The 17,026-nt window shown below is 36.3% G+C and overlaps 1 protein-coding gene and 1 non-coding gene across 7 annotated transcripts in view; both read right to left on the bottom strand.

Annotated features, from left to right (window-relative positions):
* THSD7B (thrombospondin type 1 domain containing 7B) overlaps positions 1-17,026 on the bottom strand; it is a 1,641,422-nt gene that overhangs the window by 480,101 nt on the left and 1,144,295 nt on the right. The window lies entirely within an intron of this gene.
* TRNAC-ACA (transfer RNA cysteine (anticodon ACA)) lies at positions 8,004-8,075 on the bottom strand. Its single transcript has one exon. It is a non-coding gene; the product is annotated as a tRNA-Cys (tRNA).

Below are 17,026 nucleotides of genomic sequence, written 5' to 3' on the forward strand. Positions count from 1 at the left end.
CAAAACAGAAAACAAATAGCTTTTAAAAATGTAGTTTGGTCTTTTATAAACAAACCAATGAAAAAAAAGTAAAACCTCTAAATAAAAATTAGGTAAATAACAATTAGAAAAACAGGATGGTGAAAAAATGAACACTGAAGGTTTATTAAAGTGTTTATTCAAATCAAATTGATGTCAGGTGGAAATCTGTATATACAATCAATAAAAAGCTTTTGTACCTAGATTAATTACGTGGATGGTATGAGGTCCAAAAATTTTTCGATTTCTACTATAATTTTTACCTACTATATGTCACTAGTATTATCTTCAGACTGATACTGTTGTCTTCCAGCAATTGAATGAATACTAAAGTGGAATAAACATTATCTCTATTTGTCTATCTTCCCTATACTTATCTACAATTATAATGATAACTCAATTGGCACTGCCATTTTTTCAAGCCAATCTCAATAGCCCAAAATATCAATGAAATTTAAAATATCAAAATAAAATGTATGCTGAAATATTTTAAAATACAAGGCACAAACTCAAGAAAATATTTCAAAAATCCAAATCTTACTTTATACCACTGCCAAATTCTCAATACTTTGTAAGAGTAATTATGACATTTGATTCAAGCTGTATTCTCAGAGTAACAAAAGATGAATACAGACATTTGAAATCTGTGTACTCCTTTTTCTTCTGCACTGAGCCCAGAAAAAGCACGTTCTGATTTCATGAAATAAATATTATTTTATGGGGTGTCTGCTTTACTTAAGAGGTCAAATCCTTAATTACATCATTAATAATTATGCTGACATTTACTGCCTGCAAGGCACGGTTTCTTTGGAAGCAATTTAACAGCTCTAGATATTTCAGATCATTTATCTTATTCTAACTGGTCCACTGGTTAGAAGAATAATTTTCCAATCTTTCCAGGCAGTTAAAAAAGCACTTATTAGGTTATTTGTAAATAAGCACTTTTTCCCTGAGACATAATAAATGAAAGGAAACATCTGCTCAATAAATTTAAGATTGTATAATGTTTTAAGTCTTTAACTCGTTATATTGCTTGCTTGGCCAGAAAAATGATGCATCTTATGTATTTCTGAATACCCAGTGCCTAGAACAGTACCTCCTTCATAATAAATATTCAATAAATGTGAATTTTATAATCGAGCTGAACAGATATTTTAGAGTCTGAGACATTTCTGATATCCATAGGGGCAGCACAAATTGAAGACATTTTTAAATACCTAGGAATGAGCAACACAAATATATCTAATAAAGGTCTTACTATTGTGAATAAGAACATTGATTTAGAAGCAGAAAGACCTGTGTTTCAGTTCTAGCCTGTTCTTACCAGTTGGGTGTGTCATTGGGTAAGATACATCAATTCTCTACATAATGGTTTCCTTATCTAAATATGGGAATTGATGAAAACAATGATGATGACATGTGTCTACCAACCTCTTTTAATGCCTTTAGATTTTGCATAAGTTCATTACAGATATAAGTGAATATGTGAAAGATTATTCTAGCACAGGAGAGAAGTTAGGAAGAATGTAGAAAATAATACATATACCAAAAGTCATTTATATAAAGATATGCAAGGCCTCATCTGATGTGTCAGTTTGCTTGCATAAGCATTGAGTTTACCTATCTGTGGTTTTTATTTTGCTACAGGTTAATACTACATTAGTATGTATTTCCTCATGGAGAGATGCTAAGAAACAATGCTGACTGGCAATAGGAACATGTCAAAAGGAAATGTTACAACACGGGGTCTCACTTAGATAATCAAAAATGACTGAAAGTGCCAAAGGGAAGATAGAAGAATATTTTTAAAAAAGGTCAAACTCCCACTATACATAGCTCTCAAAAGATACAGAAGCAAACTTGCTCTGAGACAGTCAGAGGAGGTGACAGAGACAGTGCTATTTGTGCATCCTTAAAATATAAGAACTGACATTGGCAGTCTGAGCCTGTGATGTGTTACTTTGTTTACAGACCTGGCTTCATGTGACTTTCCAAACTCCTTTGCACAGATCATCCAAAGCTCAGGAAACCACATTTTCTTTCCCAATGAAATCTCACAAACTGCAAAAGCTTAATTATCAACCACCTGACCTGCCTCTTGAGAAATCTGTATGTAGGTCAGGAAGCAACAGTTAGAACTGGACATGGAACAACAGACTGGTTCCAAATCGGGCAAGGAGTACTTCAAGGCTGTATATTGTCACACTGCTTATTTAACTTATATGCAGAGCACATCATGAGAAATGCTGGACTGGATGAAGCACAAGCTGGAATCAAGATTGCCAAGAGAAATATCAATAACCTCAGATATTCAGATGACACCACCCTTATGGCAGAAAGTGAAGAAGAACTAAAGAGCCTCTTGATGAAAGTGAAAGAGGAGAGTGAAAAAGTTGGCTTAAAGCTCAACGTTCAGAAAACTAAGATCATGGGATCCAGTCCCATCACTTCATGGCAAATAGATGGAGAAACAGGGAAACAGTGTCAGACTTTATTTTTGGGGGCTCCAAAATCACTGCAGATGGTGATTGTAGCCATGAAATTAAAAGACTCTTATTCCTTGGAACGAAAGTATGTCCAACCTAGACAGCATATTAAAAAGCAGAGACATTACTTTGCCAACAAAGGTCCATTTAGTCAAAGCTATTGTTTTTCCAGTAGTCATGTATGGATGTGAGAGTTGGACTATAAAGAAAGCTGAGCTCCGAAGAATTGATGCTTTTGAACTGTGGTGTTGGAAAAGACTCTTGAGAGTCCCTTGGACTGCAAGGAGATCAATCCAGTTCATCTTAAAGGAAATCAGTCCTGAATATTCATTGGAAGCACTAATGTTGAAGGTGAAACTCCAACACTCTGGCCACCTGATGCGAAGAGCTGACTCATTTGAAAAGACCCTGATGCTGGGAAAGACTGAAAGCAGGAGGAGAAAGGGATGACAGAGGATGAAATGGTTGGATGGCATTACCCACACAATGGATATGAATTTGCGTAAACTCCAGGAGTTAGTGATGGACAGGGAGGCCTGGAGTGCTGCGGTCCATGGGGTCACAAAGAGTCAGACATGACTGAGCAACTGAACTGAACTGAACTGAATCACCAACATATTTTATACAGCAAGTGAAAGCCTGGCTGACTTATGAAATCTTTGCTAAGCATCCCAAACCCATCATTGTATATCTGGGTAACATGGGGCACTTGTGTCCAACTCAGAAGTAATTGTATATTGTTTACTATCAGGTTTGCAGAGGTTTCTATAATTTCATACCTATGAAATTTCAGCAACATGGAAAGGGAAATCTGTTATGTTTTCCTCATTAATTGCTTTATCCCAAATTTCACATCTGTAAAAAACAATTTTGACTCAGTCTTCCAAACTGAGACAAGTCAATGAAAAAGGAATATGTGTTCTAATTTGCCTCAAAATACAAAAGCCCCAAAGTTAGAGAAAGCAATATTATTGCTTTAACTTTGAAAATATTCTTCATTATTCAGTTATTATAATGGAAGAGATTATACTGACGACTGATTTTGGCGGAAGTTGTTATACTTATGTGTGCAAATGAATGAGTATGTAAACAGAGAAAAATATAAAACTTTAAATGTTAACCTATATTTTAATACCCAAGCATATCTTGACAAACTTCCAAATACAGAATGCATGAAATTCATAAAATATATATGAGCATGATTGCATTACTGTTTCTAATTTATTTTCCTCCTCAACAAAATTCTGCCTTTGAATTCTTATTTATTATACCTTTTATTCAATTGAGTACCCAGGCAGAAAATACAATAAAGCTTTGCTAATTTCATAAAATATTGAAACACTGAAGCTGCAAATAGAATTTCACTACCTTTATGTACTTCTGGGTCTATCTCACAGTTTAATCTAAAAACCTAGTTAAGGAAGCCATGATTTCTTAGACTATTATCCTGATAAATTACTTTTAGCACCTTAGAGAAGATATATTCAAGCAAAACTCAGAAATAACATTTCCACTTGTTCAAAAGAAGCCAAAAAACTAGTCCACAAAGACCAAGAGGTTAAAGAGGACAACAAATGCGGCCAATGTCTTAACACAATCTTTCCAAAGCAAGTATGTCTCCCACCATCTTGCAAGGTCTAGAATTGAACCAAAACCTTGCCAAGAAAGTAAAGACTACCTCCAGATGGTAATCTTTATTAGGTCAGCATTTTCAAACTTATTGTATTATTCTAATTTCCTAATCTATGTATCTCCTTCTACTGCTGCTGCTGCTGCTAAGTCGCTTCAGTTGTGTCCGACCCTGTGCGACCCCATAGACAGTAGCCCACCAGGCTCCTCTGACCCTGGGATTCTTCAGGCAGGAATACCTGAGTGGGTTGCCATTTCCTTCTGCAATATATCTCCTTCTGCTAAAGGCATATAGTGCTCTTTGGGCCACCATTTCTCCTCTCTCTCTTACAGAAAGTGAATGTCTTATTCCAAATGACTTCTCCCTCTATGGGGATTTTGAGTGTTAGTTTTTAAAATTTGTATAACCTGCCTTGGAATCTGCCATGCTTGCAGAAGAAGGTGAGAACAGCCCCTATTAAAATGCTTACATCTCTCTGTGTGTCTCTTTAGCTTCTACCAAAGGCATGACTTTTAAAACTTGGATATTTATTATACACGAGGCTAGAGATTGTTATTAGAGTTCATATTCTTATTTTAATAGGTTGATTTCCTACTTCTTAATCTTTCCTAATTCTTAATGTCAGTATCCTTATATGTTAAACATATGAAAGATGGTAAGCAGAAGGAAAAGTTCAGATAAAAGTATATAAATACATATAGTAACAATATTAAGTATTCTTTATTTGCCAAAAAGAAAAATAGCTTATATGGGAAAGCACATATACTGTCATTAATACATAAAATCTATGGTATAAGGTTATCAGTTAGAGTTAGAGCCTTCGAGCTATTAATTTCATTTCCTCATACCTGAAACATACAGGGATGCAGATTCTCATAATAAAATACAATAATATAACTATAATTAAAATTACATGAGATTCTAAATTTTACTACAAAGAAAACATTCATAAAAGTCTTTTAGCTTTCAATATTAGCTTATTATCAGTAATCTTTCCTCTTTCTATTATGTTAACTTGATTTTCCATATATTCTAGGAAATAAAATATAATGCTCTAATTAAAAACAAAGACTTCTGTCATTCTCTAAAGGGCATATGTAATATACAATATATAGGTGTTTCCTTGCATGTGTATCTAGCACATCCACATCATAGTAAATACACATAACAAGAATAAGCATTTTAAAAGCTATGGTTGTATATCATTTGTTTAATTGAGACTCTATACTTTAATGACAAGCATGAACAAATAAAACTGGCTGAGGTGTTTGCTTTAACTTTGATCTTTATTTTTTTCTTTTTCATTTGAAAAGAAGATGAGACTTTTGTGTATACTTTTAGAAGTTAAAAGACTATCTTATTTAATTTTTAACAGCACAGAATTTAATTTCATAGACATTAAGATATAAATATAACTTGAATTCATGACTTCAGTATATTAAAGTTTCATCCTAATGCAATAAGTGGACCCTAAAAACTTTAATCACATAAAATATACAGTAACCTTTATTGTGAGGTGAAAGAAATGCCTGGGACGAGCCTGAGTAATCAGCTAGCTTCTCCTGGGACTGGTTCTGTGATCCAGTTAAGCCTGCCATTTATCATCACCTGATGGTTATCGTCTACTTTATTTTCGACGAGAATGGGAACGATTCTGGATCCTAAGGCTGGCTGAGATTTTCAGAATCAATATAAAGATCCCAAAATGAGTTTGTTGGTATTGGTTTTATCAGCTCTATTTGGCTAAGAGAGCACTGGGGATGAAGAGGGCAATTCTTAGCTTTACAACTTGAATTTTGTTTTAGCATTAGTAGATAATGATATATTTATGTAATTAACAGTATGATATGGTATATACAACAGCAGATAATCACACAGTTAATCAATAGAACGTCTGTTATCATGCTAATATAGGTGATTAACTGCTATTATATATGCCATACCATACTTATTAATTGTATTATGGTACAATATAAAGTATATTATATTATATACCATATATAGCATAGTATTAACTTGATGTTATAACCTAGAAATATTGTATCATACATTACCTTTATATTATATAGGTTAGACTAATAGTATAAACTGCATTCAAAGGTATTAAATATTTTACATACCATATATTATATACTATACTCTATGTTACAATTATATACATGTAATTATCTATTAATTTAGTAAAAACATTCAAGCAGAGAGCGAGAATTAGTGATAAGTAATACCTGGAATAATAGGCAAGTTTGGCCTTGAAGTACCAAATGAAGCACGGCAAAGGCTAACAGAGCTTTGTCAAGAAAACACACTCGTCATAGCAAACACCGTTTTCAAACAATCCAAGAGACAACTCTAACATGGACATCACCAAACGGTCAATAGCGAAAATAGATTGATTATATTCTTTGCAGTTAAAGATGGAGAAATTCTATACAGTCAGCAAAAACAATACCTGGAGCTGACTGTGATTCAGATCATGAGGCCCTTATTGAAAAATTCAGTCTTCAATTGGAGAAAGCAGGGAAAACCACAAGGCCATTAAGATATGATCTAAATCAAATCCCTTATGTCTATACAGTGGAACTGATGAATAGATTCAAGGGATTAGATCTGGTAGATGGAATGCCTGAAGAACTATGGACAGAGGTTCCTAAAACTGTATAGGAGGCAGTGACCAAAACTATTCCCAAGAAAAACAAATGCAAGAAAGCAAAGTGGTTGTCTGAGGAGGCTTTACAAATAGCTAAGGAAAGAATAGAAGCAAAAGACAAAGGAGAAAGGGAAAGATATACCCAACTGAATGCAAAATTTCAGAGAATAATAAGGAGAGATAAGAAGCCCTTCTTAAATGAACAGTGCAAAGAAATATAGGAGAACAATGGAATGGGAAAGACTAGAGATCTCCTCAAGAAAATTGAAGATATTAAGGGAACATTTCATGCAAGGATGGACATGATAAAGGACAGAAATGACAAGGACATAACAGAAGCAGAAGAGATTAAGAAGAGGCAGCAAGAATACACAGAAGAACTGTACAAAAAATGTCTTAATGACCCAGATAACCATGATGATGTGGTCACTTATCTAGAGCCAGACATGCTGGAGAGTGAAGTCAAGTGGGCCTTAGGAAGCATTACCATGAACATAGCTGTTGGAGGTGATAGAATTCCAGCTGAGCTAGTTTAAATCCTAAAAGATGATGCTGTTAAAGTGCTGCCCTCAATATGTCAGCAAATTTGGAAAACTTAGCAGTGGTCACTGGACTGGAAAAGGTCAGTTTTTATTCTAATCCCAAAGTAGGGCAATTCCAAAGAATATCAAATTACCGTACAATTATGCTCATTTCATATAATAGCAAGATTATGCTCAAAATTCTTCAAGCTAGGCTTCAGCCCTAAGTGAACCGAGAATTTCCAGATGTGTAACATGGATTTAGAGAAGGCAGAGGAACCACAGATCAAATTAACAACATTTGTTGGATCATGGAGAAAGCAAGGGAGAGGGAGTTCCACAAAAATAGCTATTTCTGCTTCAGTGAATACACTAAAGCCTTAGACTGAAAGGATCATAACAAACTGGAAAATTCTTCAAGAGATGGGAATACCAGACCAGCATACCTGCCTCCTGAGAAACCTGTATGCAGGTCAAGAAGTAACACTTAGAACCAGACATGGAACAACTAACTGGTTCAAAATTGGAAAAGGTGTACAGCAAGGCAGTATATTGTCACCCTGTTTATTTAACTTCTATGCAAAGTACATCATGCAAAATACCAGGCTGGATGAATCACAAGCTGGAATCAAGATTGTCAGGAGAAATATCAACAACTTCAAGATATGCAGATGGGTTGCCATTTCCTTCTCTAGGAGATCTTCCCAACCCAGGGATTGAACCCGGGTCTCCTGCATTGTAGGCAGATGCTTTACCATCTGAGCCACCAGGGAAGTCTATAATATGCAGATGATAACATTCTAATGGCAGAAAATGAAGAGGAACTAAAGAGACTCTTGATGAAGGTGAAAGAGGAGAGTGAAAAAGCCAGCTTGAAACTGACAATTTACAAAAAAAAAAACAACAAAAAACTAAGATCATGGCATCTGGTCCCATCACTTAATGCAAACAGAAGGGGAAAAAGTAGAAGCATTGACAGATTTTATTCTCTTGGACTCCAAAATCACTGAGAATGGTGACTGCAGCAATGAAATTAAAAGACGCTTATTCCTTGGAATAAAAGCTATGACAAACCTAGACAGAGTATTAAAAGCAGAGATATCACTTTGGTAACAAAGGTCCATATAGTCAAAGCTATGTTTTTTGTTTTTTTGTTTTTTTTTCCCAGTAGTCATGTATGAATGTGAGAGTTGAACCATAAAAATGCTGAGCACCGAAGAACTGATGCTTTCAAATTGTGGTGCTGGAGAAGACTCTTGAGAGTCACTTGGACAGCAAGGAGATCAAACCAGTCAATCCTAAAGGAAATCAAACCTGAATGTTCATAGGAAAGACATGCTGAAGCTGAAGCTCCAATACTTTGGTCACCTGATGTGAAGAGCTGATTCATTGGAAATGACCCTGAGGATGGGAAACATGCAAAGCAAAAGGAGAAGGGGGCAACAGAGGATGAGATGGTTGGATAGTATCACTGACTCAATGGACATGAATTTGAGCAAACTCTTGGAGATAATAGAGGGCAGAAGAGCCTGGCATGCTGCAGTACATGGAGTCGCAAAGAGTGTGACATGATTTAGTGACTGAACCACAATAGCAATATTAGATATACTAAAGATGTGTCAGATATATATCTGGTGTGTGTGTGTGTATGTTAATCACTGAGTCGTGGCCGACTCTTTGTGACTCCACAGATGGCAGCCCTCCCAGCTTGTCTGTCCATGAAATTCTCTAGGCAAGAACACTGGAGTGGTTGCCATTCCTTCCTCCTAGATACATCTGATAGCTGATATCTATTTATCTATGTGTATATATGCTCCTCATGCACACGCCACACCCGACGGTCATGCAAATATATATATATATACACATATATATATATACATATATATATACATATATATATATCTGTATATATTATTAGAATATAAATTTTAAAAGTAATCACAGAAAATTTTGATGGAGTTATGTGCTCTGTCCAATAAAAACCAGAGTTGGACAGTAGTTAAAGTGATAAAAACAGATTCTATTCAGGAATCTTGTAATTGGAGGAATGAGACCTCAGAATAGAACTGGACTCATTTCTGAACATAATAAAGAAAAGTAGGGATTTATAGCCAAGGAGCAGAGCAGGGAGCTGATGGGTGGTAAACTACTAAGAAGGTAGTGTAATCCTTGCTAAAATGACCTAAGAGGATTCTGGCTGAAGACAGGCCAGGATGATTAGAAATTACCTGGAGGTGATGACAGATGAGGAATTTTGTCAGATATTGAGGGTGATCAGATATAAATGATATGGCTTCTTTCCAACTTGACTTAGCAGGATTCTTACTAAAACTGGACTCTACTAGGACAGAGAAGAAAGTCCAAGATGTGAGCTAGTTGAGCTGAGGATTCAGAGGAGTTTGGTTAAAGTTTGGTAAAGGAGAGAATTTTTGTCAGCCCCAATAGGCTAATACTCCTCAGTGTATTTAGAAATAACTCACAATTCAATTCAGTTGCTCAGTTCTGTCCCATTCTTTGTGACGCCATGTACTGCAGCACACCAGGGCCAGGCCATGCTATCCATTCACCAACTCCCAGAGTTCAAATTCATGTCTATTCAGTCAGTGATGCCATTCAACCATCTCATCCTCTATTGCCCCTTCTTTTTTCCCTTTTAATCTTTCCCAGCATCATGGTCTTTTACATATGCTTACATCTTCTAAAACTACTACTTCGGTAAAAAGCAACAAAACTTAACTAAAATTATAAAAACACATTCAGTATTCAGTTCAGTTGCTCAGTCGTGTCTGACTCTTTGTGAATCCACAAACTGCAGCACGCCAGGCCTCCCTGTCCATCACCAACTCCCGGAGTCCACCCAAACCAATGTCCATTGAGTCGGTGATGCCATCCAACCATCTCATCCTCTGTCATCCCCTTCTCCTCCTGCCTTCAATCTTTCCCAGCATCAGGGTCTTTTCAAATGAGTCAGCTCTTTGCATGAGGTGGCCAAAGTATTGGAGTTTCAGCTTCAGCATCAGTCCTTCCAATGAACACCCAGGACTGATCTCCTTGCAGTCCAAGGGACTCTCAAGAGTCTTCTCCAACACCACAGTTCTAAAGCATCAATTCTTCACCTCTCAGCTTTCTTAAAGTCTAACTCTCACATCCATACATTACCACTGGAAAAACCATAGCCTTGGCTAGATGGACCTTTGTTGACAAAGTAATATCTCTGCTTTTTAATATGTTATCTAGGTTGGCCAAAACTTTCCTTCCAAGGAGTAAGCGTCTTTTAATTTCATGGCTGCAAGCACCATCTGCAGTGATTTCGGAGCCCAGAAAACTAAAGTCAGCCACTGTTTCCATTGTTTCCCCATCTATCTGCCATGAAGTGATGGGACCGGATGCCATGATCTTAGTTTCTGAATGTTGAGCTTTAAGCCAACTTTTTCACTCTCCTCTTTCACTTTCATCAAGGGGCTCTTTAGTTCTTCTTCACTTTCTGTCATAAAGTTGGTGTCATCTGCTTATCTGAGGTTATTAATATTTCTCTTGGCAATCTTGATTCCAGCTTGTGCTTCTTCCAGCCCAGGGTTTCTCATGATGTATTCTGCATATAAGTTAACTAAGCATGGTGACAATATACAGCTTTGACATACTCCTTTTCCTATTTGGAATCAGTCTGTTGTTCCACGTCCAGTTCTAACTGTTGCTTCCTGACCTGCATACAGGTTTCTCAAGAGGCAGATCAGGTGGTCTGGTATTCCCATCTCTTTCAGATTTTTCCACAGTTTATTGTGATCCACACAATCAAAGGCTCTGGCATAGTCAATAAAGCAGAAGATGTTTTTCTGGAACTCTCTTGCTTTTTCAATGATCTAGCGGATGTTGGCAATTTGATCTCTGGTTCCTCTGCCTTTACTAAAACCAGCTTGAACATCTGGAAGTTCATGGTTCACGTATTGATGAAGGCGGCTTGAAGAATTTTGAGCATTACTTTACTAGTGTGTGAGAGGAGTGCAATTGTGCGGTAGTTTGAGCATTCTTTGGCATTGCCTTTCTTTGGGATTGGAATGAAAACTACCTTTTCCAGTTCCGTGGCCACTGCTGAGTTTTCTAAATTTGCTGGCATATTGAGTGCAGCACTTTCACAGCATTATCTTTCAAGATTTGAAATAGCTCAACTGGAATTCCATCACCTCCACTAGCTTTGTTCATATTGATGCTTCCTAAGGCCCACTTGCCTTCACATTCTAGGATGTCTGGCTCTAGCTGAGTGTGAGTGATCACACCATCACGATTGTCTGGGTCGCGAAGATCCTTTTTGTACAATTCTTCTGTGTATTGTTGCCACCTCTTCTTAATACCTTCTGCTTCTGTTAGGTCCATACTATTTCTGTCCTTTATTGAGCCCATCTTTGCATGAAATATTCCTTGGTATCTCTAATTGTCTTGAAGAGATCTCTAGTCTTTCCCATTCTATTGTTTTCCTCGATTTCTTTGCATTGATCACTGAGAAAGGCTTTCTTATCTCTCCTTGCTATTCCTTGGAAGTCTGCATTCAAATGGGTACATCTTTCCTTTTCTCCTTTGCTTTTCACTTCTCTTCTTTCCACAGCTATTTGTAAGGCCTCCTCAGACAGCCATTTTACTTTTTTGCATTTGTTTTTCTTGGGGATGGTCTTGATCCCACTCTCTTGTATAATGTCACAAACCTCCGTCCATAGTTCATCCGGCACTCTGTCTATCAAATCTAGTCCCTTAAATCCATTTCTCACTTTCACTGTATAGTCATAAGGGATTTGATTTAGTCATAATCTCACAGTCTTCTTCAAATGAGAGCTTTCAAAGCTATTCAGTTCAGTTCAGTTCAGTCGCTCAGTAGTGTCCGACTCTTTGCGAACCCATGAACCACAGCACGCCAGGCCTCCCTGTCCATTACCAACTCCCGGAGTCCACCCAAATCCATGTCCCTTGAGTCGGTGATGTCATCCAACCATCTCATCCTCTGTCGTCCCCTTCTCCTCCCACTTTCAATCTTTCCTAGCATCAGGGTCTTTTCAAACGATTCATCTCTTCGCATCAGGTGGCCAAAGTATTGGAGTTTCAGCTTCAACACCAGTCCTTCCAATGAACACCCAGGACTGATCTCCTTTAGGATGGACTGGTTGGATCTCCTTGTAGTCCAAGGGACTCTCAAGAGTCTTCTCCAACACCAGAGTTCAAAAGCATCAATTCTTCGGCGCTCAGCTTTCTTTATAGTCCAACTCCCACATCCATACAGGACTACTGGAAAAACCATAGCCTTGACTAGATGGACTTTTGTGGACAAAGTAATGTCTCTGCTTTTTAATATGCTGTCTAGGTTGGTCATAACTTTCCTTCCAAGGAGTAAGCATCTTTTAATTTCATGGCTGCATTCATCATCTGCAGTGATTTTACATATCTGATAAGGTTTCCATGTAACTTTTTTAAACATATAGATATTAGCTTATAGCTGCTACTGCTAAGTCACTTCAGTCTTGTCCGACTCTGTGCGACCCCATACATGGCAGCCCACCATACTCCCCTGTCCCTGGGATTCTCCAGGTAATTATACTGGAGTGGGTTGCCATTTCCTTCTCCAATGCATGAAAGTGAAAAGTGAAAGTGAAGTCACTCAATCGTGTCTGACTCTTAGTGACCCCATGGACTGCAGCCTACCTGGCTCCTCCGTCCATGGGATTCTCCAGGCAAGAGTACTGGATTGGGTTGCCATTGCCTTCTCTGATTAGCTTTTAGAATTTACCACGGTTTCTGTCCAGGCAGATTCTATGAATCTGGGCCTGAGTTGAACTATATTCCTGTCATGGAATCTTTATTCAGTTACCAACTATCAAGAAAATCATTCTAGTTTTTATTTTAATTACTAAGCCATTATTTTATATGATTTGCTGTTCTTTTCCAGGCCTCCACTTTCTAGCATTTTAAGTTTTGCCCTTGGAGCTGTTCTTAAGACTTAGTACACCATTTTACATATTAAACATACTCAGAACTCTTCTTAAATATACTGTATGTTCATGACTGACTAGAGGTTGCCTTGAGCTACATAGTTTTTGAACTAAAAGTCATAGGACAAAAATGATACTCTTTGTGTAGTAAAGGAAATGCCAAGTTAGAGGTGGGGCCAGCCTTAAAGCACTTGGTATTACCATATCAGCTCTCAATACCATCTACTTTCAAAGCAACTGGTCTCAAAATCACTTGTTCAATTTGCCTTAAAATTGTATTACATATTATTTCTCTTGGGCATATTTTCAATTACCCAGTTTGACAAAATTTCTTGACGAATCAAATTAGTTCTGAATAATTTTCAAATATTCTCAAATTTTTTGAAATATGAGTAAAGAGTTTCCTTGAGAAGCCTTTTTATAATTCTGTTGTGAGTAGCCAATTATGTACCATTTCAGTGGCTCTGAAATGCTAATGGGAGATATTGTCTTTGAAAATTAAACCAAAAGTTCACTCGTGACCAAATGAGTCCAAGAGAATATATATACAAAATTATGATATCTGACCAGTATCAAAGGATATTAAATTCAGAATAAAAAAAAGTAACATAACTATACAAAATGTAGCTTTTAAAGATATTTAATAAAATGCATGTTTTTAAATTGTTGACTTTTCAAAAATATATTAGAAGACATCAGCACAAATACTTTTGTGGTTTTATATTTCTGCAATTTTTAAAAATTTTTGGTTTAATGTAAAATGCCCCTTTCCTTTTATTAAGCTACAAGATGAGTCTATTTCTGTTTTCCTCAGCAAAGTATCTTCCCTCCCATCATGGATCATAGCACATAATATCAACTCAATAAATACATGTTCAATGAATGAATGTAGGCCTAACAGGAAAGGCTGATTTTTCCCTCCATCTTTATTGAGGTATAACTGAGATATGACATTATTTTAGATTAAGATGTACAATGTGATGATTTGATACACATATATACCACAAAATGATCATCACAATATGGTTAGTTAACACATACTTCACCTCATCTAATCAACATCTTTTTTCTGTTGCATTGATGGTGAGAACATTTAAGACTTACTCTCTTAGGAACTTTCAGGTACACAACACAGTATTGTTAACTGTAGTCACCATGCTGTATATTAAGTCACCAGAACTTATTCATCTTATAACTGAATGTTTGTACCATCTGACCAACATCTTCCCACTTCTCCCACCCTCTAGCCTCTGTCAACTATCATTCTACTCTCTGCTACTATGAACTCAATTTTCTAGAATCCCCATATAAGTGAAATCATATTGTATTTATCTTTCTCTGTCTGACTTAGTTCCCTCAGTGTAATGCTCTCAAAATTCATCAGTGTAGTTGCAAGTGAAAGCACTTCCTTCTTTTTGTGGCCAAAATAATATTCCATTGTATGAACATTCCACATTTTCCTTCTCTGTAAATAGGTTAAACAACATGTCTCAATTATTCTGAGTAATAGTGCAAGGAAAATGGGAAGTGGATTTCATTTCTTTTGGATATATAACCCGAAGTGGGATCATCATGTGATAGCTCTATTTAAATTTTTTGAGATATTTTCATACTGTTTTCAAATAGTGGCTGTACCAATTTGTAGTCCCACCAAGAAGGCTCCCATTTCTCCACATCCTCACTGATACTTGTTATCTCTTGTCTTTCAGATATTAGCCATTTTAACAGGTGTGAGATGGTATTGCCTTGTGGTTTTTAGTTACATTGCCCTGATAATTAAGGCTTCCCAGGTAGCACCAGTAGTAAAGAATCTGCCTGTCATGCAGAAGACACAATAGACATGGATTTGATCCCTGGGTTGGGAAGATCACCTGGAGTAGGAAATGGCAACCCATTCTAGTATTCTTACCTGGAAATTTCCATGGGCAGAGGTGCCTAGGGCCATGGGGCCACAAAGAGTTGGATACAACTGAGTACATACACACAGATGATTAGTGAACTTGAGTATCTTTTCATGGACTTGTTGGCCATTTGTATGTTTTCTTCAGAAAAATGGGCTTCCCTGATAGCTCAATTGGTAAAGAATCTGCCTGCAATGCAGGACACTCCACCCCAGTATTCTGGTCTGGAAAATTCCATGGACTGTATAGTCCCTGGGGTCGCAAAGAGTTGGACACAATTGAGAGACTTTTATTTTCTTTCTTTCACTTAAAAAAAAAAGTCTATTTAAGTTCTTTGCCCATTTTTCAGTTGTAGCTATTTGATTTTGTATTTGTTTTTGCTATTGAGCTGTATGAGTTTCTCATATATTTTGGATATTAACCTCTTACCAGATATGTAGCTTGCAAATACTTTCTCCCATTTCATATATTGTCTTTTCAATTTGTTGTTTTCTTTTGCTAGGCAGAAACATTTTAGCTTCACATAGTCTTCCTTTGTTAACTTTACTTTTATTGCTTGTGCTTTTGGTGTGATATTCAAAAAAACATTGCCAAGACGCATGTCAAACAACTTCTTCCTGGTTTTCTTCTAGTTTTATAGTTTCAGATCTTACTTGTAAGTCTTTAATCCACTGAGTAAATTTTTGTAAGTAGTACAAGATAAGGATCCAATTTCATTCTGTTACTTGTGAATATCCAGTTTTCCCAGTACCATTTATTGAAGAGACTACCCTTTCATCATTGAGTTTTCTTGGGTCTCTTCTCAAATACTAGTTGACTGCACACAGGCTTATTTAAGGGCCCTCAATTATGCTCCCTTGTTCTATGTGTCTGATTTCATGCTAGTATCATGTTGTCTTGATTATTAGAGCTTTGTAATATAGTTTCAAATCAGGAAGTGTGATGCCTCCATCATTGTAATTTCTCAAGTTTGCCTTGGCTATTTGAGATCTTGCTTGGTTCCATACAAACTTTAAGATTCTTTTTCTAATGAAATTTTGCTAGAGACTACATTAACTCTAGATGGCTTTGGATAGTATGGACATTTTAATAATATTAACACCTCTTATTCACTAACACAGGATAGCTTTTCATTTCTTTCATCAGTGTCTTCTAGTTTCAGGGCATAGAGCTTTCTCCTCCTTGGTTAAATTTATTCCTAAGTATTTTGATGCTATTTGAACAAAACTGTTTCCTTTATTTCTTTTTCAGATAGTTCATTGTTAGTATATAGAAATAGAACTGAATTTTGTATCCTGAAATTTTACTGCTTTTGTGTTATTGATAAAAGTTTTTTGGTGGAATCCTTAGAATTTTCTACATTTAAGATCATGTCATCTGCAGAGAGACAGTTGCTTTTTCTTTTCCAATTCAAATGCCTTAAGGCTGTTTTTCAATCCTCAATTGTCTTTTTGTTATCTGATAATAGGTAGGTACTTTTGCAAATTGCATGAATAACTACTTGAAATAATAACCATAATTTCAATGAAAAAAATCATAACAACACCAGCAAAAAATAAACTTAAGGGGCACTTATCTGTCAATTAGCCTATTTCCCATTTGTGAGTCATATCATCATTAGTATTAATACTAGTCTTATTTTCGCAAGGAATCTGAGGTATAAGATTAACTGGGTTGTGCCAAGTCAGCTAACACATGGGAGACCCATAGTTCAAATGTAAGTCTCCCTACTAATATGATTTATAAATTCTATATTAAAAGTTCATCTAAATTATTAAAAGACTTATAATATTAAAATAAATTATTTAAAATAAAAATTGTACAACATACATATATTCCTCTCAAATC

The sequence above is a fragment of the Giraffa tippelskirchi genome, chromosome 3, assembly GCF_054371585.1.
Source record: "Giraffa tippelskirchi isolate mGirTip1 chromosome 3, T2T-mGirTip1v1.2.pri, whole genome shotgun sequence".
NCBI lineage: Eukaryota > Metazoa > Chordata > Mammalia > Artiodactyla > Giraffidae > Giraffa > Giraffa tippelskirchi.